At 45.9% G+C, this 27655-nt stretch overlaps 1 protein-coding gene across 1 annotated transcript in view; it reads right to left on the bottom strand.

The window, feature by feature from the left end:
• The window catches only part of LOC119371643 (uncharacterized), a 204357-nt gene extending 181927 nt beyond the window's left edge, over positions 1-22430 (bottom strand). The window contains exon 1 of the mRNA XM_049419928.1: positions 22365-22430. The gene's annotated coding sequence lies outside the window, so the exon portion shown is untranslated. The remainder of the gene's footprint in view (positions 1-22364) is intronic.
• Between the last annotated feature and the right edge of the window lie 5225 nt (positions 22431-27655).

Genomic DNA, 27655 nt, shown 5'->3' with positions numbered 1-27655 from the left:
AGATAGATAGATAGATAGATAGATAGATAGATAGATAGATAGATAGATAGATAGATAGATAGATAGATAGATAGATAGATAGATATTTTTTTATGGTTGTCTTTCTCTCACCTGCACATTACTGTCATCCTCATTACTATCATCACAATCATCATCGTACGAAGTTGCCAGTTGGAGTAAATGCAGGCACTTCCATTGGCGCTACGCTTGAAGAGAAACAAAACTTCATCAACATCCAAAGGAAGGCCAGAAGCAAACGCAGTACAACGGGTTGGCACTCAAACCATTATCTGTATCTCGAACTGTGTTAGAGCAGCGTATGCGTCGCGCGGCTGTAAATTTCTGGTACCTCACGGGCAAGGCGGAAACAAGCTGCGAACGACAACAAAGGACGGCGGGACTGCAAATTAAGGAATGCCTCGCGAACGTGTGTAATCATGGAGGGAAGGCATCCCCTCCGTTAAGTGTGCACAAAGGAGCCTGACCTGCGGCGACGGGACAGAGAAACAAACGACTCCGGAGACCGTTGTTCTTTGGCACGGGCCGTCTTAATCAGGTGTTCATTAGGAATCAGAGTGGGTGCCAAGGTGACGCACTGTTCTTTGTCGCGGAATGCTAGAGAATCGTTATCCGTTCCAATTTGGCTTTGATCCCACTGGCTCGTACAGCTTTGCCCGTGCTAACATGGGCCGCTGTACATTCATCCTAGAGCTGTCTGGTTTCTTTCCTTTTTTCTTGCTTCAGGTACACAGTACGGTGAGTACAGAAAACTCTGATTTAGTTTTGGATTCTCCTGATTTCGTTGGTCTTGCGCAGAACCTCAGTTGTCTCGGCTTCTGTATACTTAGGCTGGCTGTCCCCTCCATCCACTTCATTTCGACTTCGATCTGCGCTGTACTCGCCATAGTGTGGAAGCCTTTAACTATATATTGGCTATTCAAATTAACAGTGTGATCATATCCTTTGATACTGTTGGTGCAAAGCTACGTAATGATCTTTTAGGTATCGTATGCTCCTTAGTTTCATCAAAGCGCAATTAAAGGAGTTTACCCGCCGCGGCAGCTTAACACGTAAGGTGTCGCACTGCTAAGCCCGAGCGCACGGGTTCGACTCCCGGCTACGGCGGCCACATTTAGACGGGGTGGGGGAGTGGAAGGGGGAGGGGCAAAATGCAAATAACACTACATTTAGGTACATTATGAATAACTCCAGGTGGTTGATATCCGGAGTCTTCTACTACATCCCTCATAATCATATCGTGGTTTTGGCACATAAAACCCGAACAAATATTATTAAGGCAAAAGCCTTAGATACCTCTCCCGCGTTGGCGTCCCCCGTCGGCGGCATCAACGCAAGAGATGAAAAAATATAATCATCTGGTGACGTCATCATGACGTCACAGGTCACCAAAATTTGTGGCGTCATTATTACGTCATCGTAGCGTCACGTGGCGTAGCGTCTCATGGTGACGTCATCACATGACGTCGTAGCTTTGTCAAAGGTCGGCGAATCATGGAGGCTGTGTCAAACCAGGTGAGGTGTCTCCGATCCTGGAGGCAGTGGAAAACCCCGTTAGGTGCAGAAAGCTATCGGAGGGCGGCGGGGCAAGATCAATACATCGACTTCGAACGAAGAAAAGATGGCTTTCGCCTTCAAGTCGTCTTAGTTGAGTGCACAAGGGACCCTGCGAGTTTTTATTAATTATAAGAGTGTACGCAATCACGTACAAACAAACACGAGTGACGTTGCTCGGCTCTACCGTATTTACTCCGCTGATACAAGCAACATAGTTGTGTTCACCTGCATGCCACCAGTAGTAGCTACTACTGTCTAACGTTGCCTAATGTAGGCAAATGCTTGCTAATTCATGCTAAATTATTGCGTATGCCAGGTAGCGTAGGTTCAATTTTGGCTGATATCGTCTACTATTGACCTATGTAAGATGTCCATAAGGATGTTACATATTGACCTATGTAAGGACCTAAGGATGTCTATACGTAACTAAATTTTTCCACACGTCGAATAGTTTTATGTAACTGATAAAAGTGTTGGTAATATTCGTTATTCAAATCCGCTGTTTCAGGAGGACCATAGTCCTCAACCAATCTGAATTCCGTGATTCTTTGAATAAACTAGACGCCGAATGACCCGCACAACAAGGCAGAGACAAAAGAAGAAGATGCTGATGACGTCCTCACTCTTATGGCGCTCACCCACAAAGGGGGATGGGCCACGAACCAGGCCAGAGATGGGATGCCTCTTCAGCTTCTTCTGTGTCTTTTTTCTTCTGCTGGTGGTTTGGAATCTAGTTTATTCAAAGTGATCTGCCAGCTAGCCCAGCAACGAGTTATGCTAAGGTATATTTCAGTGACGTTCTCGAATATCAAAAACAACGGCTTGAGTGGGTTCTTTCCTGAATTTAGTTAACTATCACCGCTTGTAGAATGCCAGTGGACGGCAAAGACCATAGATGAGATGAAAATAATGTAACGGTAGGTTCTGTACCGTCATCGAAAAGAAAAAAATAATAAATAAATGAACTATAAACAACCTATAGGCATCAAAAGAGCTGTGAAACCGCAAAAAAAATCGTATCTCTCACAGAAGAAAAAGAAAAAAAAACAAGAGAAAACGAAGAAAGGACTGAGAGACAGCCTTCGGCATCCGCGCTCGAGCGATAATATCAAAGTATCCAGCACACGAGAAAACTAAGACCACCATGGAAAACGCCGAGAGTCAGTGGAGTAGCATAGGCTAGAGCCACTCCCACAGATATCCCCGCCAGCACCTTACAAGACGTGCGGAGCAGGCCATTCAAGGAAAGTGCCATTGGCCATAAAGCTCGTGAGGCCGAGGGATCAAGGCTTCGGTAGCAACGCCGCAAAAGCAAGTGCTCGCGCACCTGCCTAGCCTCCTTCCTTTCTCCACTGCCAGTAACGGCGATGTCATTCGTGCGTGCAGCAAGCAGCTACTACTATAGTGTTCTCTCGCAAGGGGCTTTCCGAATGGCCGTTGAGCTCTGGACTTACGCTTAGCTTCTCGGGGCGAGGACGTTGCAATGGGCCGTTATACCTCGCGTGGCTCGACTGAGGCGCTGCAGGTAACGCCTCGCCGAGTTGAGGCTACGTAGAGGGTGGTGGATGCGAAAAAGGTGAAAGTTCTTATAGCGGTACCGGTAAATGTGCTCTAAGGCACGACCAATTTTGTACAAGTTTCTTCTTTAAGACGCTGAAGCCGATTCTGGATGAATTGTAACATGTGGGGAAAGAATCCAATGTCATATACTAAAAAAGAGAGAGAGAAAAGAAAAACCATCAAGGAAAAAAATGCGGTTGAACGGGGTTACACCAAGCTCATCGAGAGAGACAGAAATGCAGAGGAAAGGGAGGGTGTTACCCAGAAGATATCTGCGGTTGGCTACACTCTACTTGGAAAGGGGATGCAAAACAATCTAAGATGATAAGAGACTCTGTAACGACACTTCGAAGTCATGAAAATAGCACTGTATAAAGATACACATCAACGTAGTTACTCAACAGCCACAACGTATCGTTCAGTCCAGTTTCCCAAGGAAACCGCAGCAACACCCTCATAGCGTTGCTCGCGTTGCAGTCCAGATATAGAAGCAGCTACCGCGGAAAGCATGTCGCGGCGGTGTCCAGCGCGGCACACTGCTCAAATTTATATTCGTACTGCCGGCATGGGAGTCACGTGACAAGACTTGAGGTCTCGAGGCGTTTGCTACTGCCGGCTCAGGGATCCCGCCGACCGACGAAGAGGGGTGCGCAGGAGAGGAGAACAAGCCGACACTGCGCATGTCCGTTGCTAAGACGACGCACTTGCGAGAAGGAAGTTGACGTTGGCTGAGTTTCAAGGTCAAATGAATGCACAAAGTCCTTTTCATGGTTTGTTCCGGGAGGAGCAGAGGTATAGCTCTAAAACGAGGGGGTTATTTAGATGAAATCTCCAGCTATTTATCCTATACAGGGGAAGCGGAAAGAGGATGTGAAAGAGTGCTGGTCGCAAGTGATATCTTAGTCGCATGTGCTACTGCTTCTACACTGATAAGCTTTCCTTTTTAGTACAACTGACATACTTCGATTCAAAGTTTTTTTTTTAAATTGAATTGTTCTCGAAACTGCCGGCAAGCGCCGACACAAGTTTCTGCTAAAGTAGTCTGCGCGGCAAGCTATGTTCTCATAAGCTAATGAAAATTTTCATTTTCTTCCTTAAAACTGGGTCAAAATAGTAGTTCCAAGTGTTGCCCTATACGATCTGTACCATACAACATGAGCTTTCTGTAAAATTTGAGCAGGAGCAAAAAGCATCAGTAAGAGCAATAACTTTTAGCTAAGATTACAAGCAACGTGTCGCATACCCGCAGCTCAAGTTTTTTCAGCAAACACGCAGATGAGATTCTTGGCAGCGGTACTTGCCACACATATCGTCGTGGCGAAAAACTCGAAAAAGAAAGTAAAAATGTTTCTTTTTCTTCTTCGAGCTTTGCGCTACAACGATATGTTTAGCAAACAGCAAATGGTTCAAGTGATCCCGATGTACTTGACACGCTGTGCAACCTCAGCGACAGCTAGGTTAAATTCATGGTGCTACTAAAAACAGCAAAGAGGAAAGCCCTAAATAGGATTTTTTGTGTCACACTGCGTAGCTCAGGAGAGCATCTCGCAAATGTAAAGAAGCAGAAAAAGAACGTATACATAGCTTCACACTGAACAGTGCCGGCGATCAGCTGATTCATTCATGGGGTTACAGCGAGGCTCGCGGTAGAGTGAATACTCGTAGCTCGTGAGGGAGCCAAGTCGAGACGCAGTTTAGACGCGAGCCAAGCCAGGCCATCCAGTTGCCTGCGTTACCGCGGGGGTCATTTCGACTAGGGAGAGTGGCTCCCCAGCCTCTCGTTTCTGGGAGGCGGTGTTACTCTGTACAATGATTTATTCATTTATTCATTTTATTTATTATTAAATCAAAGGTCCTGTCAGGGACAATACTTACAGTATAAGTTTCTTTGAAAGCCGCAAGTTTTCTTCTGGCAAGATTATCTTAATATTCGTAGTGTCCTACGTCCGAAAAGTAACAGCAGGGGCTAGTAAAAGCGCTGTGGTAGAGGGTTGCCGATTAATTTTGATCACCTCGGTTCTTTAAAGAGTGCTTAATAGAACTAAATGAACGAATGAACGTACATGCTAAAAGACGGCATGCGTGCAAACACGGACACAAGAGAGGAGCCAGGACAACACAAACGCCGACAAACAACTGAAATGGCACACAGCCGCGGAAGAAAATAGATACCAATACTTATCTGCGTTGTATCTACGTTAGAGATAACTGCTCAAGCGTTTGATTTCTTCTTTATGCATATTAATCGATGGCTGGCTCACACACGCACTGCCACCGCTATCGGTATACGCCAGCGGAATGTACACGCACTTCCTAGACCTAAGCAAAACGGAAAAGCGGGGTGGTTGGTTCTGGTTCATTCTGATATAATAGAAGCGCTAAGAAGGCAAGGACGAGAAAGTGCACAACACGAGCGCTTACTCACAAATGAAGGCTTTGTTGCTTCAAAGCAAAAATATATACCTAAACCCGATCTAATTTACGAGAATGCGCACCATAGACAAAGTAAAAACACAGAAGATGAACACACATACGCATCCCCCCTCCACTCCTTGTACTTGTCTCCTGGGCACTTTTATTGTATAAGAATTTGCCTACACCTATTTTACCCACATTCTGTCAACAGGGCAATTTAAGTATTTCTTTCGAAGTTCAAAAACAGTAATTGATTGCTTGCTACAAGCACTAGATAGAACTGGCTACAGCTGGCCGATTTTGGTTAGTGTGCTTTATGTTAACTAGTGCATGATGAATTTGGCAGCGCGGTTTCTTACTACGGCTATCGGCCAATATTGGCTGTTGATGCTGAGTCATGAGCATAGTTAGCTAACTGACGGTAAATGTTGGCTATTGCTGGTAAAAATTATTATCAGCTGTTAAAAGCGCTATCGTCTTTTTTGAATTGCAATCAACTGATACAGCTGTATTTTCCGTTCTCTACAAGCCTTCATTTTCTTCCCTATGCATAGGATAGTAAACTGGCGAATGTTTGGTTAACCTCCAAGGCCTTATTGTCTTTTATCTCTCTCTCACTCTAATAGAGCTCACCATGTGCCAAAAACATTGATAATAGCAATAAATGAGCTCGAAGCACAACGTAAATGTTGAGGAGAGCTGTCCCGACTGTATGGCAGACTTTGGTCTCGCGTGAACTTCAGCTACTGCTCCGGAAGCATGTATAGGAAATTAAGGTTGTCCTCGGCGCATTCCTTTCGAAGCTCGCTTACTACGGCGCCACTCTGGAACACTGCTATAAAACAACGGGCCATTGTGGTTGCCTGTCTCGGCAACACAGAGAAGAAACCATTAGGATAAGCGTATTTCCTTCCGCAGGCGCCTACTACGATAAGATAGCAGCGGAGAGATAAAATGCTCCACCTGTGAGTGGAATACAAGGTAGGTGATAAAGATGCGCCATTCGTGTGTTGACTCAGTTTTGTAGCCCACAAAGCTTCCTAGTGAATAAGCACACAAGGACGTCCCCATACATATCTAATCATATCTTCTGTCATTTTGCCGAATGCTGTTTTATTGCTAGCAGTGAAACAGGACTCGGCCGAATGGCAAAAAGCTTTGTTGTCCTTCGGCAGATATGCCGAAGGACAACAAAGCTTTTTGCCATATGGCCGAGTCCTGTTTCTGCCGAAGGACGAACAGAGCCACCGTTTTGAGCGAGTGTCGTTACCTTGCGTATTTCAGAAGAAAAAAATACGAACCTTTGACTTCAGATAGGTCACTTTCAATCGAACGCGAATCGAGCACGAAAGACTACTTGTATTCGGAACTTCAAATATTTGCGCACCCCGATATACATCCCAGTATTTACGCAGTAACGAAGGCCCAGCATGCTTTGAGAGTCGAACGCGTGATTCGAAAGGTACAACTAAAAGGAAGCGCGCGCTACTTTGAATACAAACAATCTCATTAACATAAACACGAGTCCCCCAATAAACTAAAGAACAACATCCCAAGAGAGCATAAAAGCCGCCGTGCAATCGAAGTTAAGTTTACTTGCATACTGAATAAGCAAGAACACGTAGGTTCATATTGGTCGAATGGCAGCTATCGGAAGAAATCAAAAATTAAAAGGCACCCGAAGATAGAAAAAAAAAAGAACAGCCATGGGCATCCGCATGCGGTAAGGGCGAGAGCGGACGGCAGTGCTTTTGACTGCGAATAACCCAGGGCCAAAACCACTCTAAAATCATCTGCAACGGACTCTGAACTCTTACAGCCATAGGGTTGCAAGAGGAAGGGCTCTCAAACTGTATTCGGGGCTCAACGTAGCGAGTGTTGGCTTTTCGTTAAAGCCGTCGACGGGGCCTGCTGTCTACTTCTGAAGCGAACGTTTCGTAAGCGGAGCACGTGCGTTGCGTTGCGCAGTCGATGCAAACCTCTCCAAAGAAGCCGGTCTGCAATCACTCACTGCTCTGGTGCCTGCCAGTAGCCCCCCTCCCCCTCTCTCCCCTTTGCCCTTCTCTTCTCCCCCCCCCCCTTCCCCACCCCTGCCTGTAGATTCCAGCGAACACGTGGTCAGCTTTGTTAGCTTTTTAGTGCTTCACCGCACCCCCCTTAGCAACCGCGTGCCCCGCTTTTCTATGCATAGGCAGCAGGGAGTGAGCCAATCTTGACCGGACAGGAACGCGCATTCCAGGAATACGGGGCATAGTTTGGCTGGAAGGCTCTTCGTTCCTAAGGTGGGTGTGTTGGAAAGACCAAGCGAACCCCTTGTCAAGGTTAAGAATGTGGTAGAAACTTGTGAGTGGGTTAGTTGGTTCTTTGTACTGTTAACAATAAAAGGCGTGAAGTGAGACAGTTAAGAAAAAATTAAGTAGGTGGTACTGGTGAACTCGGAGAACCCGGAAGTTTGTAATGAAAATGAGCCGCGTGCAATATAAACAGATGTTAGAAACGCTGTATCGAAAAATACAAAAGCTCTTGTGGGCTCAGAATAACTCAGGGGAGAGAGGGAAGGGGGGAGCTGATACCCCACAGAAATTACTCAATTTTGCATGTGTACAATATGCGCACATATGCGAGGTTACACAAAGAATAATTCAATCCCCCATCCCCCCGAAAAATATAATCTGGCTTGCCAGGAAATTACAAGTTTTCTCCGGCCTTGCGGTCTCTAAATTTTTGACGCCGACTGTATGTATGTATGTAGGTAACAACGAACTGAAGGCGCACGCGAGCTCTATATTTACTATTATCTCGGCTGTCATTTTGGTTCTCGGACGAGAAGCACACGTACACCAGCGGAGTCGAAGAAGAGTCACGGAGAGATCGGAACCGCTCGCACGAACATCTGTTCACAGCGTAAAGAAAACAGGGCTAAACACGAAGCACAAGAGAAAAGGACCACAAACAACAGCGCTGTTGTTTGCGGTTTCTTTTCTCTTGTGCTCCGTCTTTTGCGTTGTATTTTTTTTTATTGATATGACATATAAGGAGATGTTGGCGCACAATTATGGCGCCGGCTACTCCTTAGCCCTTGAGTGAAACTTGAACACGTATCTTAAAGTAAAACATACAAGGCAGTTCATGCAAAATAGAACACTCGGGCACGCATATGCAAAAACACACTTATAGGCACATATCACAACAAAATGATAAAGAAATGTTCCAAAGACAGCGAATGAAGTCTCTGATAATGTCCGTCGTTAATATTTGGTCCGACCAGCACAAAACAGCAAAGCACACGTCTGGTCTTTAAGAAGATGTATTCGCTCGTGAGTACATAACAGTCGATACGTTATTCACTTCAGCACACACATATGATGGGTGTCATATGAGACTGCGCATAATAAGTACGACATGTGTTACACAAATGAAAGTGCGGTATTTCTTAGTACTTGTCAGCAATGCCGCTGTCTTGTAAGAAACGTGTTAACGCTTTTAAAGCTTGCGTCTGTAGAACTCTAGTTGGCCACGGGCCCAGAAGTTTCCTCAAGCTAAACGGTCTGCGGTCTAATGCCAACAGTTCCGATTTAAGACGGCGTCGCGGCGTGTCATGATGTGGACAGTCTATGAGAAGGTGACATACGTCTTCATCTATAAATCCACATTCGCATTCGGGAGTTTCAGCTCTACCAATTCTGTGCAAAAAATGTTTTGTGTATGCGGTGCCTAGCCTCAATCGGTGAATAAGAGTTTCCATACTTCTATCTAATGCTAGCGTAATTTTGAATTCAATGAATGGATCGATGTGATATAAATCACAGCTCTTTGTACTTTGGTCGAACCAAGCAGTTTTGCTCATTCTGAAAGTTGTAGCCTTTATAAGACCACGCAATTCATTTTTCGAAAGTGGTAAAGAAATAGTAACATCTTTACGATGTGCTTGTCGTGCCGCTTCATCGGCAGCTGTGTTTCCAGGAATGTTGCAATGGCCAGGTATCCATTGGAATTTGATTTCATGTTGTGCCTTGCTTGCTTTGGTGAGCTCTTTCAGCGTTTCGTATGTCATGCTATCACTAATTACTGTCGTGTTTGTACTCGAGAGTGATCTTAATGCGGCCTGTGAGTCGCTGAAAAGTACCCATTTTCTCGCGTCTGCTGCCGAGTTTATAAATTTTATAGCATACAGAATAGCGAAAAGCTCTGCTGTAGTAGATGACGTCGTACGACATAATTTAAATGATTCCTGAATATTGAGCTGTGGTATGATAAATGCCGATGTTGAAGACGTTGTGATACTTGAGCCATCTGTGTAAACCTTTATGTACCCTGGATACCGCATGTGTATCTGATAAAGCGCTAGTTGTTGAGCAGCTTGGATGAACATGTCTCTCTTTCTGATAATGCCATCTACTGAGAATTCAATGCTTGGTATTGCAAGTAGCCATGGAGGATAGTCCATTTCAGAGCTCCAAATTTCATTTCTTGGTAATATATGTACATTACTCTGTATTTCTGCATGAGCATTGCTTTTATCCCTTCGTAAAATCTCCAGTGCCAATGGGTGGTCCTTGTGTTGCGTCTGTAAGCGAAAAAAATGGCGGCATGTTTCGATTGTTCTCATGACTGGAAAGGGTGCTTGTCGAGTCTCAGCTATGACAAGGCTGCTGGAAGTCGCTCGTGGAACACCTAGGCAGACGCGCAGTCCCCTAGCTAATAGTCTTTGAAGTCGCTCCTCTGAAGTGCGGGAAAGGCCGTGTAAGACTGCTGCAGAATATGCAACTTTTTGTCGTATTAACGCATTGTGAACAGCGAGCATGGATGATACAGATCCGCCCCATGATGTCCCAGCAATTCTGCGGAGTATATTCACTTGCATATTCACCTCGTTTTCGAGTTTCTTTATGTGAGGTGCCCATGATAGCTGCCTATCAAGTATTACTCCGAGAAACCGATGCTGCGTCACAGTCATTAGTGGTTGTCCTTCTAAATTGAGATTGACGTTTTTTAACTTCTTACGGGTGCAGGGCAATACAGCTGTCTTTGCGTGCGACAGAACCATTCCTCTTTCTTTTAAAAAGTTGTTAATAATATTTATGCCGTCTTGCAATGCGATCTGAATTAACCGTACGTCCGTGCCAGATGCCCAAATGCACACATCATCTGCATATAAAGAGTATTTCAACCTAGAAGGCAGTCTTTTAGCTAAATCAGCCATAACACAGTTGAAAAGAAAAGGGCTGAGTACGCTTCCTTGTGGCACTCCCTGTCTGACGTCGTGTTCTGCACTCTTTCCTTCGCTCGTCTGAATGAATATTTTGCGACCTGATAAAAATTTAGATATCCACCGCAAAGACCTGCCGGACAGTCCGAGTTCCAACATACTCAGCAGAACATGAGTGTGACTGACTGTGTCAAATGCCCTTTTGATGTCTAAGAACACTGCGACCGTCAAACTACCACAGGCGTGTTCATGCTCCACATACGTTGCTATGTCCAGTATTGCATCCATTGTGCATCTCTGTTTCCTAAAACCTGTTAAGTAGTTGGAGAATACACCGGTTCTGTTGCACCACCACTGAAGTCTTGCATCAATCATTTTTTCCATTACTTTACATAAACAACTTGTCAGACTAATTGGGCGGAAGGATTCAAGGCTCAAGGGCGTCTTAGCCGGTTTTAAGATCGGAATGATGCGAGCAAACTTCCAAGACTCGGGTACAATTTCTTGCATCCATAGATTATTGTAAATATCTAAGAGAATGGTTGTGCCTATCGGCCCAAGGTTCTTTAGCATATTGTACGTAATGCCGTCCGGTCCAGAGGCCGATTTTTGACGACATGATGCTAGAGCACATTGCAGCTCACTTAACGTAAATACAGGGTCTAGTTGAGGATGCTGGGCCCAATAGCAAGCATTAATTTTCTGGCTGGCTAACGAGACAGAATTATCAAATAAGGCACATTGTGATGCGGCGGGCCTGCTGATAAGTTGACAAAATTAATCTGCTACCACAACTTCCCGTTTGTCCAAGGCTACAGCAAGCGCACGAAATGGGAAGCTCTGTGATACAGGGCCACTAAATGCTCGAATTACCAGCCAAATTCTTGGAACAGGTGTGTGGGGAGAGAGCGTTCCACAAAAATCACGCCAGCGTCGTTTACCTAAATTTTCTAGTCGTCGGCGCATTACACTGTGGATTTTCTGTGCATTTTTGTATGCTTCTAAACTTCCGCTGCGTCGATATGCCCTTTCGGAACGTCGTCTGATGGCTCTTAGTTGTTCATACTCTCCGTCGACTGCAGCATAGTCTTTTGGAATCGGGACTTTTTTTGTACATTTATTCGCATTATCTTGCAAAAATTCAGTAAAGCTTTCAACTGTCGCAAGTTCACTATTTTGGTTTGTTAGGCGGTACCGAAAAGCTTTCCAGTTCGTCAGTTTGCTGTAGCGCCTGATGTCGTCATTTCGCAAGTAGGGGTGACTTATAAGGATGGGAAAATGGTCACTCCCACGTGTTTCTACATCCGTTGTCCATCCCACACCATTCACTAGATCTTGGGAACACATGGTAACATCTATGCAACTCGAGTAATTATGTCCACGGAGAAAAGTTGGGGAGCCGTCATTTTAAATTGTCAAATTGCATTTGTCTGCGGCACACTCAACAACGTTCCCACGTGCATCACATCGATCACTACCCCAGATTATGTTGTGCGCATTAAAGTCTCCACATACGAATGTATATGAATTTGAAATATTGAAGATATTTGTTAGCTCTTCCACCGAAATGCGGCTTGAAGGTTGTAGGTAAAAATTAATCACTGTTATGCACTGCTCACCAAAGGATACCTTACAAGCGACGAATTCCGGGAAGTCCGAATCACTTGAGTGAACTTGGTGAGAAGGTAGGTCCTTTCTGACGCACAGATGCACTCTGCTAGGACCACTTCGACGAGATGACTTATATATCACGTAGTTAGAGAGGCGGAAATCGTCATTCATTCCTGCCTCTTGGATGCAAAGTATTGAAAAGTTATATTGCAAAAGGAGTTTACGGAAGTCAGCACACTTCCTTCGAAGACTGTTGGCATTCCACTGGAGTACGGAGACATTTTTATAGCGCTTATCCATATGTTACTTGTCGCAGGTCTGACCCGGATTGTTGATACAATAGTGCTTCCAGAGGCAGCAGGGCTTTTACTTCTGGCAGGTTGTTTGCTTCCGGTAGAGCAGACAGGATTGCCTTAAGTGCTGCGAAAAGCATTGGTAGAATCAATTGCATGGCTGATGCAGACGCATGGTCCCCCTTGAATGGTTCAGTTTCTGAGGCCTGTTGAGAACGACGTGATGTTTCGATGTTGTAGCTTGGGCGAACACTGGCGCTGTCGGTTCTGCTACTTTCCGGCTGAGGTCGCGTGGGCTTTCGCAGCTTTGACGCGTAGGTTGGGGTACTTAAATGTACTTCTCGTGAGTGATCTCTCGGGTGTGCTCTTGGCGGTTCTCTTGGTGTGTTTGTCGGCTGTTGTTGTTGCGGTGTGCGCTGAGGTAAATCACGTACAGGATGAACAATCTCAAGGTTTGGAGAGGGTTCATTGGGGCGCGGTTTTCTTCCATGAATGAGCTCATGCCGACGCATTTTCGCAGCAGCTTTACTTTGCGGGCAGCCTGAATATGAGGCAGCGTGATTACCTGCACAGTTTGCACACTTAGGTTGAAGAACTGACTTGCACTCCTTATGGTGGTGTTCTTCTGAGCAGATCTTACACCGGCGTGTGTTACGGCAACTTTTTGCCATGTGTCCGAATCGCTGGCAGTTATAGCACCGGAGTGCTGGACCAAGATATTCTTCCACCGGGTGACTGGTGAATCCTAAGTAGATTCTTCCTGGTATCGGGCGGTCATCTCGAAAAGTCAGAATCACTGTGTGAAGTGGACGCGACGTTACTGCTCCATCTTCCTGGCGGTAATATTTCATTTGCCGCCGCGCCGATATAACCCCTGCATCTCTCAAGTACTCTAGGAGTTGTTCGTCTGAATACTGCAGAGGCACATGCTTTACTTTCCCAACGTTCCGAGTGTATGACTCTGGGATGAATGGCTTAACTTCCAGGCCGCCTACATTCGAAAGCATTAGAAGACGCTTGGCTGAAGCTAAGGAAGCAACGCTGACACTGAAGCTTCCATCTCTGGTCGTTCTGAATGACTGCACTTTTTCTTTAGCAGCGGAAACTACTTCGGCTGACACTCGATTGGGGTTCACTTTCCAGAAACTAGCACCTTCAGCTGTTGGACGAAAGACGACTGGGATGCCCTCTGCTCGCTTCTTCTTGTACGCAACCAACGTAAATGGTTCATCTTCGCCCATGTCTTCTTCATCACTTAGGTTATAAGTAGACGTTTTATCGTCGAAAAGGTTCTCTTCTAAGCGAAGCTTCTTGCGCTCAGCTTCATCGTCGTCCATTGCTGCTGGGCTCGCTGAAGCCATTTCGCGGTTGTGAATGTGCAAACGTGCCGGCTTTATGACGTTTTGGCGCGCCTGTAAGCCCCCAGGCTTTTCATTGTGTCCTGCAGTATCACTCATGAGGGTTGACGCACTTGGACGAGCATAAGGCTCGTGGCGATGGTTACCAACCACCGTAGTGGTCGCGTACTAGCCAAGTCTTTGATAAAGGAACCTCGTACCTGTAAGGCGCCGAGCCCTCGAAGTCTTCACCCGACGTCTTGTTGGCACGCCGAGGAAGAAATGGATGTCAGCGTGATAGACCAAGAAAAGAGCAAAAATCGAACACTGCACAAAAACAGCGACCGAACAGAGCCACTTCTTCTTCTTCTTCTTTGCGTTGTATTCTTTCCTCTATGTCGTACCGACACGCCCGAGCATCCACCTTAGCTGCATCTGTTCACGCTCGAGAACTTCGCAGTTGCCCACAACGGTGAAACAAAAGAGCGGGAAGCTCTCATTGCTGTGAAGCGCGTCTCCCTATGCATATAAACGGCTGTTCGCTGCTACAACGACACATCGTCCTTAGAATTGTCCATCGTTGGGTTGCCTTCCTCATCCCGAGTCAATGAAGCGTGCGCCACAGCCCAATGTCAGCCTTTTCTTTATTTCTTTCCCGCCATGTGGTCACGCTCGTAACTCTCGCGCCAAGAGTACACTTATTCTTTTTTTTTTTTTAAGGAACAGCACGCACCCGATCGACAGAATAAATGAACACCTGTTTGGCGGTGGCTGCGCCCGGGGAATGCCTTCTTGTGGCTCGCGAACGTATGTGTGCGTCCGCCGGAATTGCACCAGATTCGTTCTTGCATACGGATATATCGGTATGCTATGGTTACAACATGTGTAACATTGTCTAAGTGGGGTCGTAATCAGTAACCCGCTTCAATTGTTCCTCCTTTTTTAGAGCACGGAGCTCTTTAAAAAAGGGACACTGAAGCACTTTTTAAAAAAAATGACTTTGGAATGTGTAATCATAGTTTGAGCCTTGCTGAATACGAAAACCAATGTAAGAGTTCACAGAAGTGAACGCAAATGGCATTTCTTGGCAAAAAAAGAGCGGCTGCAGCCGCAGGGCTTTTTGAACTGCTGAGCGAAGGCGGTGACGTCACCTTCGGTATGCCGCGTCATCGGCGCCATCAGCTCTGTAAAAGCATGGCCTTCGCGATCAGTTCCACCAACGCGCGCAGCCAGAAGTAGTCACGGAGGCCACGGCTCCGCCAAAACCACGGTGGTAGAATAAAACAGGTGGTCCATCGAGCGCCGCGAGCGCGTCGCCGTACTGCTCGAGTTGCTCGCGGCCGCCGCTAGGTTCGCGACGAGTTTTTGGGCCGAAAGACGCGCATTACAAGCTCTCGCTGGGCTGTAAAAACCGGTTTCTCTAGCTAATTTTGTGGCTTTAACCGGTTGTTTGTGCTTTTACTAGCTTGTAGTGGCTGTCTGCCAGCTTCGACCGCAAAAGTGAGAGCGCCAGGCTTTATGAAGCTTAAAATTTTTTAATCGGCGCGGGTAGTCCCGATATGACTGTCACAGGGTGCCGATTGCAAGAGACGCGCGCGTATTTTTTTTTTTTTTCGAAAGCGTGCAAAATTCTACCGGCGAGTGTATAGAGTTAAAAAAAAAACATTTGGTTTTCACGCTATTGTATGTATGTCGGAAAACAGTAGCTGGCGGTCTTTCCATGGAATTGCATTTCTCCACAACTGCAGTCGCTTTTCGTCTTTCGGCGCGGAGAGAAGACACAGCTTTTCTTTGCACGTTTTGTAGCCAGATTTGCAATTTCGAGCGAAGCATTTTCGTCCCATGGTGGCCGCCGCATCAGCGGCACAGATCGAGCCACCGTGGTTTCAGCCGCGGTTCCAGCTTACAAAGTGAGCGGAAACACCGATGCGGTCGCGCGCGTTGGTTTGACAGAGCGCAACAAACGCGACGCATCAGAGCGGATCTCAAGCCGTGGGATCACCTAATCACGACCACGGTGATCTGGCCGCGTTCATGACTCGAAGGCTGATTGCGACTTTGCGACGCTGGTTGCGTCACATAGGGACGCTCTTGCTCTTCGGACGCTTGCATCCACGGACGCCTCCGCATTTATCGAAGATGACCAAGCAGAAAGGAAGAGACGCGGCTGCAACGCTGGTTGCGTTGCATGCTTTCATTAGTGGCGCGTCCGTTCTAAGCGACGGCAACTCTTCAGTGTTGCTCTAGGCCTCTCTGGTGTAATAAATACACCGCGGATCTCTTTCTCAAAAGTTAAAGGTGTAAACTGCAGTTTAAATGCTCACGACGCACACTGATCACATGCTTTCAAATGCGCCGGAGCGGAGATATCGGCCCAGATAGGGTGCCTTGATGCCCGCGCGCTCCGCTGAGGGTGAGGACAGGCGCGTCGTCTGCTACGACGGCCGCCATTGCGAATCCCGCCGCAGCTCGGCAGCATGCGAAACGCGCTACACAAAGCGCTTGCGGTGCGCGGATACGTCCGGAAATAAGTGCACGCTAGTGAGCTTTCTCTTTTTCTTTTCTTTTTTGAAGCTTCGGCAGCTTTTATTGCTGTTGCCTAAATGTTTATTAAGGAAGCATGTAATTCATGTAAGCTGACGGCCGGGGCATGTGTTATGCACAAGAGGTAGACGTACACTCTGTTATGTTAAAACCGAGTCCTCTTCCTTACGCCGGAAACGACAAACTCTAAAGCCTTACTTAATTTTCTCGTAATCTCTGCTTTCCATATACACAAATAATCGTTTAAAGTATTTGTATACATGTCAGCAGCAGCAGTGTATGTATCTGAACACACACAATTTAGTGTTGCGAAGCTACCTAAGCGCGATTAAGGTGGCTGATTTTGTTAAGTTTGCAAACAATTTACTCGTTTATTATAAATGGCATCATACATATTGTACACAGAATAAAGGGCCGAGGAGCAGTACGGTGCGAATATCCTGTTAAAATGAAACGAAAGCTTCTTTATCATTATTATTGCTGAGATTTCTTGCTCACCATCTGTAGCCGCTACTGTATCGGCACTCGAGTTGCACCTTGAGTCCTTATCAAAACGATGAATACGTTGTTGAGTAGTATGCCGTAAAACTTTGCATGCTCGCAGTATCAGTGCGTTTTCCCTTCTTTTTGTGTCTGCAGTTTGTTTTTCAGCATCTGCCGGTTTTCTCGCATGCCCAATTAATTGCATGCACATTTTATTGTGTGTTTCCAATACTGTTTTAGAATTTTTGCGGCAGATGCAGGGCGTTGTTCATTTGTCTATTTTATTAATAATAATATTTAGGGTTTTACTTGGCAGAACCATGATATGATTATGAGGCACGCCGTAGTGGCACGCGTAGTGGAGTGCTCCATGAATTTTGACCATCTGGTGTTCTTTGACCTGCACTGACATCGCACAGTACACGGGCCTCTAGCATTTCGGCTCCACCTAAATGCGACCGCCGCGGCCGGGATCGAACCCGTGACTTTCGGGTCAGCAGCCGAGCTCCGTCACCACTTTACCACCGTGGCGGACGTATTTTTTAAAAGCCTTAAATGCCTCATCAAACGTGAAATTTAACCGTCGGCGTCCCGCGTCTACTGCGTCAGCGTACCACGACGTCGGGGACGAGGGATGCAAAGTCATCGTCACGTGATGACGTCACCATATGACGTCATCATGGCTTCACAAGTTTTGGCGTGACGTCATATGATGCCGTTATCACGTGACATTGTAGCTAGGTCAAAATTGGGCAGATCACGGAGGCAGTGCAAAACCAGGTGAGGTGCCTCCGATCTTGGAGGCAATGCAAAACCGCGCTAGGTGCGCAAAAAACTAAGAAGATGGCTTCCGCTTTCGAGCCGTCTTAAGCCAACACATAAGGGACCCTGTGAGTTTTTATTTCATTAGCTGGCTTTTCATGACGTACTCATTGTACAACTTGACCTTGTTTCTTGTATTTTTTAATGACATAGCGTGTCTACTGTACACAACGCTTCCCCGTCTTCTTGTTGTTTTCATGCGTCTTCTTTGTATAGACGCTTCGCGAGAACGGTTTGTATGCGCATTCCTGTATGAGCCTTCAGGGCTTACATTATGAATAAATAAATAAATAAATTATGCTTGCTCAAAGAAACAAAATACTGTGTGTGTGTGCGCGCGTGCGTGTGTGTGTGTGTGTGTGTGTGTGTGTGTACACGTGTACACGTTAATGTCCAGTGTACAGGCCATTTATTTGTGCGCATTAATGCTGCGCTGACAGAAGCAATTACACAAATAAAACGCAAATTACACAATAAAACACAACTGCCACTAGTCGATTCACAGTGATCGTAAATGATTAAAAAAACAGAAACTGCGTAAATATTTGAGAGGACGAAAATGTAACCTTGAAACAACGAAACAGGGAAGGATAAAAAACATATAACTGCACACATACATACATGGGCATCAGACCAGCACAGAAGGCGTACTTGAAACACGGAAAGGAGCATAAAAAACAAGAACCCGCCGTGGTTTCAGTTATGGTGCTTGCCTGGTGACCCGAAGGTTGCGGGATGGAATCCCTGCCGCAGCGGCCCCATTTCGATGGAGGTGAAATGAAAGAGGCCCGCGTACTTAGATTTAGGTGTATGTTAAAGAACAACAGATGGTCAAAATTTCGGGAGCCTTCCACTATATACGGCGCCTCTCATAATCATATCGGATTCTTTGGACGTAAATTCTCATAAATAATTATTATTAGGAAAAAAGAAGGATTTGATCTGCAGACAAACACGCATAATATATTCCATGATACCTTTCAAATCACAAAAATAGCGAAAGCAAAAATCAAAGGCAGATACAGGGCCAACCAAGTGCAGTAAAGAATGTTTGCCAAGAAAAATGCATGATTCATGCACACGTGAACCAAAGCATTTTAAGCATGTAGCTGATATCAGTGTGTCCATTTATTACGCAAGGTTAACACCGGCAGAAGTTACCCTTGCATGTGCATTCGAAATACCGGCCGGAAACTTATGCTGCAAGTGCATAATGTGTTCTTCGGATGCCGCTTGTCACGTTTCATTTTTACTGTCCAAAGAAACCTCGTATCTTCTAAAACGATACAGCTCCCAGCGTTTCTGGAACGATGGGTGCACTGCGGCACGCAACACCCGGCCATGGTGACGGTAGCGAGCGCATAAAACTGGAGGGAAACGTGCGCCGACCTAAAATCAGCACGCGCGCCACGCACAAGAGACCGGGCGGGGGATTCAAAATGGCGGCTACGCTGCCGCCAAGGCCGAAGAGGCGGCACCTGCCCTTTCAAAAGCTGACACCACTCTAAGCGGGGGCGCGCGCATCGAGGCACTCTAGGCCCAGAGTGTACCTTCTGCCACCTTGCGGAAAAGTGGCGGCAACTCGAGCACATCCGTGACACGCGCGGCGCATTGGCGGAGCGCCGCGTCGGGCCACCTGTTATTCTACCACCGTGGCCAAAACTACCGACGATGACGTAGTTGCGGTCACGCCCACACTTTCGGCGCGTTCGCGTGGGCGGAGCAAGACGGACTTTTCTTTCGCGTATTTTAAAGCTCCTGCTGCCACAACAGCGAAAAAAATTACGCCATCGTCGACAATAATGTTGGTCCTTGTTAACAACAAAGTTTTACCGAATTGTAAAACCACTTCAGTATCCCTTTAAAGCTTTTGGTTGCACCGGGTAGTGCGAACAGAAAGTATAATCATTATGAATCGGCGCGGGCTCTCTTCCTCCTCTCCTTCTCAGTCCTCGTCATCTTCTGCTTCGCTCCCAAACCATGTGCGCCGATTTCTCCGGCGCCGGATGGAATAAATGTTATGGGTGAGAGAATGACCACACAGAGAGAGAGAAAGAAACAGTGAGAGAAAAAAAGAAAGAGAAGGAGAGAAATTCTTGGCGAAAAAGATTTCTTGGAAAGGCGGGATTCGAACCGGAGTACCCGCGACACAAAGGCGACCGTCCTACCCACTCGGCTATCCAGGCACGCTAGAAGAGCATGGCATAGCATTTTATAGTGCAGTTTAGAAGGTGGCGGGATAGGGGAATGAGTGTGAGGAGGAGAGCAGGACGGGCGAGATTAAATCACAGCATAGGCAGAAAGTGAAAGAAAAGTAGAGAGGAAAGAAGAAAAGAAAGATAGAAAGACGAAGTAAGAAGAAAAGAAAATAAAGAGAGAGAGAGATAGAGATCGAAAGGAAAGGAAGCAAGAAATAGAGAAAGAAAAGGGCAAAAAATAGATAGAAACAAATGCAAAAAGACAAAAGAACAGAGAGATGAGAGAAAGAGAAAGAAACAGAGGAAGAAATAAAGAGAAACAAGAAAGGCGGCCCAGCTAAGCACTTCCTTCAGGCTTGGCACCTCTAGTGTAAAAATGCCTTAATTTTTCTTTTGTTTTCCCACTGCTGTCAACTAGAGCACCTGCTCGAATAAAAGACGTCGCGTACATTTGACCACAGGTCAGCAAAAAAGTGGACCTCAGTCAGACTCGCTCAACATTTATATTCCATGCTTAGTGGTCATCCGGACTCAGACTCACCAAAGGTTACTCAACCGGACCCACTCGGACGAAGACCAGCTAAAGTGTTTCTCCACTGGAGTCACCCGCACTCAAACTCGCCAAAATGTTACTCAGCCGGACTCACTCATAGTAACACTGTCCCTTCCAGTGATTACAAAGCACCATGCCTTCAAATGTTTGCAATTGCAGCATAGCTTCCAGTAATTATAATAGCATCATGCATTCCAGTGAACCACACATTGCGTTCTTCGTTGTGCACAGAGGAATATTTCAGCCAAACCCTTAATAAAAAAAAACAAAAAAAACATAAAACAGACGCACTATAATTGTACACGTTGCCTTAATCTGAATATCACTATAAGGTCGTGTGCAAAAACGGATGAATATAGCAAGCACGACAGCGAGAGAGTGACTGCTGAAAAACGTATCCGTTCAACTACAGCCGGGCCCGGCCCCTGGCCTCAAAACAACTCGCGATTGTTTGACCTTTCTTGTTTGTTTCTTCTTGGAACCTTGATATTTGAACGAGCGGCGGGAGCTTGTTTTCGCAACAAATCCCACTTTGAACGGAAGCCAGCGAAAGTGCGGATCCGTGCCTCGTTATGTTTACGGGCACCTACGCCGATAGCTGCTCAAAGACTTATCTGTTTACAGCGCTAGAAACGCGCAGTCAAGTTGAATAGTGCCGCCGACTGTGCAGAGGCGGCCCTCAACGGAAGTTGTTTCACGCGTTGGTGCACGGGTTATATTTTTGGATTTAACTTTTTTTACTACGCTAAGGGGGGATCAGGAAAGAAAAAGAGAAGCTCGCTTCGGCTCCTGTTAACTTGCACCGTAAAATGGCTCGAGTGTGTGCAAGCTGTGAACATAAAACGAGGGAATAACACTTGCTCAATATGCCAATTGGCCGGCAGTCCTGTTGTAGAGTTTTGCGCGTTTTGACAGTCGAGACTATTATGTCGTTATTCTAGACCGTTTTATCTGCGTTATCTGCTGATAACGGGTGCATGAGGGCAGAAATGCTACAAGCAGTCATGACTGGCGCTTCCTGTGGCGTGAAGGTGGAATGGGATAAAAATAAAAGTGTTTAGCTGTCTATCAGTAAAGCGAATTGTAACTAAATAACTTGGCCTGTCACAGCTAACTCTTTCTATCTTTCATTTTTCTTGCTGATCTTAAAACTCACGAATTATACCTTTAGATGGAAGAGCCATTCATTATGTTGTTATTTTAATTTTTTTCTTGCTGCTTTTCTTTTTCTTTCGTTCCTCTCTATTTTTCTGTGTCCAGATTTTTGTGGCCCGCTGGCAAACAACGTGAAAAAGAAAGTGACGCCGAATGAACGCAAGGCGCAAATACTCACTTCCGGAAGGGTGCCTGTCTTTAAGACGACTACGTTGTTGACGATGGTCATGCTGACTCAGCACCGCTCTTTAATTATTTATCTAGTAATTGTCAAATTCTATTCGTGATTGCTCTACATCTTCCATTAGGTACGGAAAACACAAGAAAGCGTGACTGCTAAACGTGGGAGCTTGCACCGTACTCTTGCTAACGGCTACGTGCCTGAGTATCTGTGAGTGATATGTAATAGCTGTTAAGAGACTTAATGAAAGATCGTAAGTATCTAAAGGTGAGCAGCTTATACCGAAGCAAAAAAGAAAGAATAGAACAAAATAGAATGCCTTCTAGTCCTCACCAGACTCGCTGCGACGTAGCATCCTCAGTATCTCCCTCCGCGTCGGCATTGGGAAGAGTGGCTGCTGTTCGGAAGTGGTGAGGTCCCGTTGAGACCTTCTCAGTGGATCGGCGACGAAATGGCGGGAGTAGTAGTGGCGCGGGGGTAGCCCTACGGAGGGTAGCCGCAAAAATGTGGCGTTCTTGTATTTCAGTCAATGTAATCCGTCTGACAGTCAGTACTCATACACCAGTTGCTTGGTGCAACCTCATGACTTGAATGGATGAAGTTAAAACGCGAATGCGACCGATTGGTGACAGACGAATGTGACGCAACCGTAACACCGGCCCAATTCACTCAATCGCGTTTTCGAGAGAGGACGGTAGCCTTTAGTAATATGCGTCCGTCATCGTGGTTTTCTGACACATTATCCCCCAGTAGTTCTTGATTGCTTGTGAAAATGACCCTTACATTTTGATCTCAAAGGGGAACAAATGTAAAATAATAATACAACGTAGAATTCGTAAATAAATACAAATGCAAGGATAACTAATTGTTCTTGTTGAAAGACACTGTAAAAGGATATGAACGAGGAAGGATTTCCCATCATTTCATAAAGAAGCGCTTTAATAAACAGTTTTCGTGAAGCTTCAAGATGGCGTAACGCTTCTTCAGTCGCTCCCCTCACGAGCTACATTTCAAAGGCTCTGGTCTAAAATTTGAAACCAACCACCATGAATGCATCTGTAAACGTTAAGAAAAGTTAACGAATTTGTCAACTCACCCCTTTTGGCATTGACGTTCTGGCAGAGGAGGAGCAATCCGGGAAGCACAAGCATGGACGTAAATCCAAACGATTTTCGGAAAGCACTCAATTCATCCATTTTCTCACGCCGAGAGATAGACAGAGAGAGGCGGTCCAACGCGAAGTCACAGACACTTCACTGAGAACACATGTAGCAAGATGTCCGGCATTGCCTCCGCAAGCGAAATACCGAGATTTCTCGATAAAAAAAAAGAAAATATCACGACCAATTCGTCGCGTCCTTCAGCGAAACGACGGCGAAAGCGACATTGTTTCTGTTACGACGTGACGGCGGTGACAGAATCTTAAATGACACGCGATGACGTATGGTCCAACGATGCTACGTCAGGGTAATGTAGGGTGACGTGTGATAGCCGCTCTCTTTGATTTTATCACAAGGCAAAATGGTTCACATAGGATTACACCGCACTGTTGCAATGTTCATCTACACTTCACAGTTCACCCAAGCGAACGCAAGATGATGCGAGCGACGAGCAATCCGTAGCCAATCCGGCAGCAGCAAGCTTCGGCGACAGCATGAAGTAAACAGCAGAGGACGTTAATCAGGGCGCGTAGCAGACGACGCGCAGGTGAGAGGCGCGCGATAACAGGTGCAATAACGCGAACGGCGGGTAAACAGTGCGGCTGGCGGAATTTTTTTCTGAGCCTGTAGCGTTAGTGCCGCTTCATCTTTGACGACGTTTAAGCTGCAGTCTTTTTTACTACTGAGAAAGCGCCGCTGACAGGAGATATAATAGGGTGACAGATAAGATAATGTGCGGCCAAGCTCACACGAAGCAGCGGCGTCAGGGACCGACTGAAGCGCAGGAAAGACGAACGCGTTCTCCGTTGCCTCGGCAGATCGTTCAACGCAACGCCGGGTCTAAGAGAAGGCCGGAGGTTGGATGGAGGATGAGAGAGAAAGAGAGTTGTGAGGAGGAAAGAGGGAGACGTGCTGTGAAAGAAGTGGAGTGAAGGAGATTGAATGAACGGAAGCGCGCGCTCGCAGCGCGTGCGCATGCGCGGAAACGTGTTATTGGGCGGCTGGACTGATGTCATTAAACAGGAACAAGGAGGGGAATGAGGCGCCGCGTAGCGACCGCCGATTCAAGCAGCGCGGATCGGCGCAAAAATGGAACGAGCTGGCATTCGTTGGATGAAGTGGTCGAGTAGTTCTCCGCAAGCAAATTGATTCATATTCGCGGGGATTGTTCTACGTGTTACGTTGACACTTTCAGTGAGAATGATGACATGTAGAAGTACGAAGCAAATGACTTGCCGACGTTTGATGGAACTATTAGAAAAGAGTGTTGACCGAATCGATATACAGATTAAAGACAGGAACGCCGTTGAATGACGGCGCCATAAATAAGATGCTTGAAAAACACTACTACCATTACAAGTAACGCGCGCTTGGCATGCTTTTACAAGATGAAGACGTAACTGTCACCGTTTAACTCAGCTAAAGAAAAAGTTGTAACCATCACTGAAAGCCCACAACCCTGGTCAACTGCCGAATCCAATTTGGGATAGATTATAACCATGTGCCTAGAAATCTTCCTAGCTGCTCAGGTCATCTTTTCCTGTTGTATGTTATTTATATATAGCACATTTACTGATGCCTTCGCTTCAAGAGAGTCTTCGGTGTTAGATATGCGCACATGTCCACACAGAGTCACACACAAAGAAAAAAAAATTAAAGATGGCTGATCCCTCCGTCATAATATTCGATGTAATACCACAGTGAAACGTGCCGTTGCAGAAGTATATAGTTGACTGTTTATACTGTATTGAGTGTAAGCATAATGCTTCCAACGTCTGGTTACATGGTCCAAGTTATAGCGTTGTACAAAATAGTATCAAAACCATAAAAAAGGTCACCCTGTCAAAGTACAAACGATAACCAGGAAGACAGTTTATGTCTGATTTTCCGGCTACACGTTATAGAACACGCACGCACGTACACAGACGCACGCACACGCACACACAAAATGAAGTATTTGGTCCGTGAAGTTTCTTTAACCTATTTTGTCTAGTTTGTCTATTTATTTTAGCTTCAATGTCAATTCACTACTCTTTTTCATGGGGTAACCGAGACACCGTTTACCTCCACCTCTACACCTCTCTTATATAACAGAACAGAACAAACATACAAGTATAAGCACTTAGAAAAGTGTGGCTGTATGCCAGTTGGTGATTGATGATTAAGAAAAGTGACCGTGAATACTTCCGGGACACGGAAAGAGACAACACGAAGCGGTTGTCTCTCTTCATGCGAAGCACTAAAACGCAAAAGCACACATTGCGGAACACACAATCACACAGATACATAGACGACATCCACGACACAGACAAAGTACACGAGCAAACACACAGGCACGCATGCACGGGCATACACATACGGAGAGATAACTCCGACGAACATGGCGAAGAAAAGACAAGAATTCACTAACGTACATGAACGCGGACACGCAAACACACAAACATGCATGTAGAAAGCGAGTAACCAAAATGCACCGTACGCGCAATGGCCGGTGAGCTCACTTATAGAGAAAAATTCAGGCGATGCTTCCGCAGCCTTCATCTACTTTCTGTACGGTTTTTACTTAAGGTGTACAAACGCAGCGCCTCTCCTGGTTAGATGACTCTCAGTCGCGCTTTCGTTTAATGCAAAAATATATTTCTTTTCGAAGCATTTGACGCGCCTCATTTAGAGAGCCATCTTTTTTGTCTTTTATCCGTTCCATTCCCTGATTGACGCACACTACGCCGCTCGTCTCCTGTTATGCCTTGATATTTCAACGCGCTCCGCTGACGAGTTACTCTTCAAATGAGCGGCGTATTACGATATGAGACAAATTTATGAAAAAAGAACATTTCGGCGGGGTCTTAAGAATGGAAACGAGGCCTTGGACCAAGCGAGTGCCCGAAACGGTTGCCATAACGACACAAATTGACGATAGCTTCTTTCTCCCCCCCCCCCCCCCTCTTTCTTCGCACCAGCAATCACGGATTGCTTGAAGGGTGATTTTGGAAAGCGCGCAAGCTTCATTTGACGCACATGGGAATACTTTTCGCGCCCTGAACACACGGCATTCCGACCCATACAAGTAAACCGCCGGCACGATCCTTTCCATTTTGCATATATGGTTCTTAAGTTCGTGACGGCAACGCACCGTAGAGCCAGGAGCTGCCCTGGTATTGGCGCTGTCTTATCGCGCGCGCGGGTGCAGGCAGTTCTTGCAATACTGAGATTTTAGCTTTGACGCTCAAAGTCGTAATACATTTTTAATTTTTTTTTCCTTCCTGGATATAGCCTCATCAGTGCATAGCTGAACTTGCACGTAATGCGAAATTGTGTAGTTTCCTTACACATAAAGCAACTCGCGTACGGCGATGAAAGGTATTGCTTGCAGTTTTAAGGTACAGTCACCGTAAAAAACGCCAGGCCTGCGCTGAAACCGCAGCACAATCACAGCGAAAGCTGAAAGAGTGGCGTTTCTAGAGGCTGTTGTAAGCTCTCTTGGGGCTACAAGTACATTAGAAACGTACCCACTACGCCATAAATCACAATTTTTGTGTGTACTGTGCACTTCAACCGAATACAGTCACAAGGTTCCCGGAAAATCAGTTTTACCATTCCTTACGGTCTCTAAACTTTTGACGCCGATTGCATCCAGTACACCATTACCTCTCGAAACGCTCACATAAAAAAGTAAACACCACACATACGCACGTACATACATGCTGTAAGAGTGCCTGTAAGAGTGCCGGAAGAGCTAACGAGCGCTTTTTCAAAAACTGTACATCGTTTGGTGGAAGGAAAGATCGAAATTTCCACAATAAGATTTTTTATCATTTTTAAAGCGCGAACGTTGTTCTCATTAGGCAGAATATGTTATCTAACAAAGCGGTAGCCAATATTTTATTCCTCCGCTACCTCATCACTTGGCTTTGACTGACAGACTCTGAAGTCGAAGACCGCGCGCCAAATAAAAAAAGCCGCGTCTAAACGGTGGCATCACGGTAATTGGCGCAGTGATCAGCACACGCGATATTAGAAGGAATGAAAGATAAGAAAACATAACGGTGACGTCTTTCTATCAAGCGAAGATCTCGCATTACTCCTCTGTCGGGCCGCACATATAGGTCGAAATCGCTTCCCATTCAACGATAACGACCCCCCCCCCCCTTTCCCTCATCTCACGGTTTCTAATCATGTCTCCTCGCCCGTTGGAATCCTTAAACTGGAGGGCCGCCTCTTGCTGTCAACGGCGGCGTAACGAATGGGAGAGCTTAAGGTCTAAAAGAGTGCTCTTAGCTAAATCTGAGGCATTTAAACGAGAAGCCGCAATCGAGAAGATGAACCTTGGGTTAGGATGCGAGATTGTGATGGAGGCTCAGCCGACACTATTCTTTAACGATCTCGTTATTCCGAGTACGCCAAGGACTTTTGCAGCGTCATCAGCTTGGAAAGTGAAAAATGAATGTAGAATTAACAACGAAAAAAAAACTTCTGTTAGAAAAACCTTTATACACAAAGAAGAATACCAAAGAAAGTATCAAAGAAAGAAAAGCTGTTAAGGATGTAAGAATCATCTC

Source organism: Rhipicephalus sanguineus, chromosome 10, assembly GCF_013339695.2.
Source record: "Rhipicephalus sanguineus isolate Rsan-2018 chromosome 10, BIME_Rsan_1.4, whole genome shotgun sequence".
NCBI lineage: Eukaryota > Metazoa > Arthropoda > Arachnida > Ixodida > Ixodidae > Rhipicephalus > Rhipicephalus sanguineus.
This window is presented reverse-complemented; position numbering and strand designations above follow the sequence as displayed.